Raw genomic sequence first — 3,844 nt, forward strand, 5'->3', positions numbered from 1 at the left:
AGTCCATGGTGAGGACATGAGCGACAAATTCCCTTGAACCGCTCCCAAGCTTCATACAAAGATTCTTCATCCCTTTGCTTAAAACCCGTAATTTGAGCTCTTAGCATGTTAGTCTTTTCCGGTGGGTAGAATTTTTTGTAGAAAGCTAGAGCCAACTTCTTCCAAGAATCAATTCCGAGAGTGGCCTTATCAAGGCCCTTCAACCATTGTTTCGCGGTGCCAATTAGATAAAAAGGAAATAAGATCCATCGAATTTGGTCTTGAGTTACTCCGGTTGAGAAATCGCATCACAATAGTCACAAAAGGTTTCCATATGAGAATGAGGGTCTTCACTAGGCATCCCCACAAATTGGCTCCTTTCGACTAATTGGATAAAGGCGGATTTGGCAATAAAATTTCCGGTTAGATGTTGTGGTGTGGGAGTACCATTGGGTAGGTTCTCCTCGGTGGGTACGGAATAGGATGAAAACTTAGGCATTGTAGGTTGATTTTGGGTGGTATTTTGTAATGGGTCCTCCTCACCTTCTCTTGCAAAAGGGTTGATGAACTCAATAGTTGGTTGAATATCTACAACATCACCAATACCTCTCAAATTCCTCCTAGCAAGTCTCCTATTGGTTGTCAAAGTTCTTTCAATTTCACGATCAAAAGGTAACAAATCACCTTGTGACCTTCTAGACATGCAAAAATATCAAACAACTTGAAAACAATTAGAACAAACCTTGAGGAGTTTTACTTCCCCAAGGCAAAGAAAGACACAACTAATAACAATATAAGGAAATCTAAATCAATTTAACACCGTCCCCAGCAACGGCGCCATTTTTGATCGGTCCGTTTCGTGTTCACAATTAAATAGATGTGGTCGTTGGGTCACGTATTTAATCAAAACACAATTTATAGCTTCACAAACAACTCTACAATTAGTAAAGAGGCAAGTAAAGGTCGGATCCCAAGGGACGGGAATTGAGATGAGATTTCTATTGAAACTAGTGGTGTCTTAGGGGTGTCACAATTTGGGTTGATGTAGAAGGTCACTAATTAAAATAGCAATGGAAATAAACAAGCAAGATGAATTAAAAGGGTTGTAAACAATTGATAAAAAGCACTAAGGTGTCATGGGGTCATAGGGGAATCATGGCAATTGATCATACAAACATGTTCTCAAATTATAAGCAAGCAATTATTGTTGTGATGGATTGAGTTGGGTTATATCTTACAATCCTAGGAAAGTTTGGGTCCCGGAGCCGAATCGATTAGATTGTACAACACCTACAAGTCGACTTAATCTTTCCTACTCAACAACATGCATGGTCTAATGAGACTCGAGTTGGTTTATGTCTTACAAGTCTCATTGAAAAGATAGGTGATGGGTAAAAAATGCAAGGATTCATAGGCTCACATTTCATCAAACATAACATGTGCATGAGTTGAGATCAAAACAAGCAAGTAAATAAAACATGAAAGCATATTAATTTAAGCATGAATCATTCCCCATGTTGGTTTCCCCTAATCACCCATTAACCCTAGCTAAGAGACTACTCACTCATTATCATGTTGATCATGCTAGCAAGGTTGTCAATCATACCAACAAAATGAAACATGATGAACAAATGAAAGTAATTAACAATAATTAAAAAGGGATTAAGAGGATTATACCTACTAATGATTCCAATAATAAAGCAAAGATAAAAGAAGTACTTGATGCTTTATTGAGAGGTAGTCAATCTCCCAATAATAACCCAAATAATCTTCAATTACCCAAAATAAAGGATGAACAAAAGAGAGATTAAGGAAATAAAACTTGTATTAAAACTTGATTAATTGTTGATTACAAAACTAAAGAGAGATTTGATTGGTATTAACTACTCTAAGAATTGATAAGAAGAACCTGCTCTTCTAATTAGACTAATGGGGTATTTATAGTGGAAATTAGGGGGATGCATTAGGGTTAACTAAGGGCTAAACTAGTAATTACACTTTTTAGATTGAGCAGGGAGGAGCCGGTATTTTTCGAAGGAAGGGCTTCTTTCTTTGTAGCTTGGAGAAGACGAAATTGCGCTGTACAGGAATCCGTGCGTTTTGGAGTCGGGACGGGCGGATTCTGGCGGGGGAAAACGGGCGTCTTCAAGGGAATCCGGTCGGATTCTGGTGGCTGCTAACCCGGGCGTCTTTGGAGGAAAACGCACTGATTGTGCTTGTGGAGGACGGGCGGATTGTGGAGAAACCGCTCGGATTGTACCTCAGCAATCTTTCTTCTTCTTTTCTTCCCTTTTCTTCATAAAATCCTTGGAGATTTCCTCGGGGACTCAAGGATCCTTCCTCAACATTGCTCATCTACTATAATATGTACAAAGGCCTTCTAATCTTATCTCTCCTTGATGCTTGGTCATTGGATTCGATCAATTTAGTCTCGTTTTGCCATGAAAATGCAAGATTCTTACTCCTTTCCTACCAAGGGATCAAAATCTCAAAGAATATGCAAAACAAAGAGCTAAAGATAATAAATGACCCAAATATGTACTAAAAAGCATGGGAACAAGGCTAATTCGGGGGCTAAATATGCGCTAATTATGGTCACATCAACCATAACGTGAATGAGACGCTATCAAACAACCACCACACCGGTACCGGGATGCGTCCAGACGTACCCACAACCACCACGGTATAGGGACACGTCCAGACATACCGACAAACACACTGGTACCGGGACACGCCCAGACATACCAACAACCACAAATAGGCACCAGCACACGCCCAGACGTACTGGGTCCGGAAGCTAATCGGATCCCCTGCCATACGTCGTGTCTCAACCACACGAGTCCCTCCAAACTCAAGTCATTAATGTGCACATCCCTCTTGGAGTGGGAAGCTCCAAGAGGCGACCCGAGCGTGAGACGGTTTCCCAACTGCCTCACGTCTCCTCAACAACAAATAACCAAACATGTCCTCCGACATAGAAAACAACACAAATACGCAAGATACCATATAATATGTCAATTACCGACTCTTTCAATGCAATTGATGACCAATGACTCATTTAGCAAATAAGCACAATATTGAAACTGAGTAGGATAAAGCTACCTTTTAGCATACTCCGTAAGCAATCCAGCTAATAATAATTTTCCACAAAAACCGTCACCTAAATATAATAATTAAATATATTTAATTACTACCTAATCTAATTAAATTAAATACGAATTCAATTAATTAAAAAAAATTCGTCTTAAGCTATTTAAAATCCCGACTTGTACTCACACCCGAACTCCCTCCTTACAACCACCACTCCTGCTGTCACCATGGACCACCACCAACGGCTATGGTGGTCCACGGCTAAGACCACAGCCGCCACGGCCTATCCCTCTCACGACACACCGACCACAACACCAACACACAAACCCACACCCAAAACGCCACCAAAAACCGCCACCACCGTGGCCACCGCCACTACCACCACCGTGACACCCCATGACCATGGTGGGTCCAACAACAGTCACCATGCCGGAAGCCACCGCCAGCAACATTAGCAATACATGACAACATTCAACAACAACACAAACCGCGAAGCCGTACACCTCCCATTTTACACTCAATTCCCGCAACTACAACCACCCTAACCACCACCCACAACCTCCACCATGACCTCCACTCAACCCACGACGTAACCACCCCAACCCCAACCCAGGTCAGTCACGATAAGAGGGTTAAAACCCGTCTTAAGAAGGTCAGACAACAACACAAACATCCTAAATCTACTCGGTCAAACCCGATTATGGGTGGTCAACGGTGGTCAAATGGCGGGTCAAAGACGGTCATAGGTGATTAGGGGTCAAGGTGGGTAGATGGT

At 41.8% G+C, this 3,844-nt stretch overlaps 1 non-coding gene across 1 annotated transcript; it reads left to right on the forward strand.

The window, feature by feature from the left end:
- Window positions 1-107, forward strand: LOC141625467 (small nucleolar RNA R71). The gene has a single exon (XR_012535250.1). It is a non-coding gene; the product is annotated as a small nucleolar RNA R71 (small nucleolar RNA).
- Window positions 108-3,844: the final 3,737 nt, after the last annotated feature.

This window comes from Silene latifolia, chromosome 1 (assembly GCF_048544455.1).
Source record: "Silene latifolia isolate original U9 population chromosome 1, ASM4854445v1, whole genome shotgun sequence".
NCBI lineage: Eukaryota > Viridiplantae > Streptophyta > Magnoliopsida > Caryophyllales > Caryophyllaceae > Silene > Silene latifolia.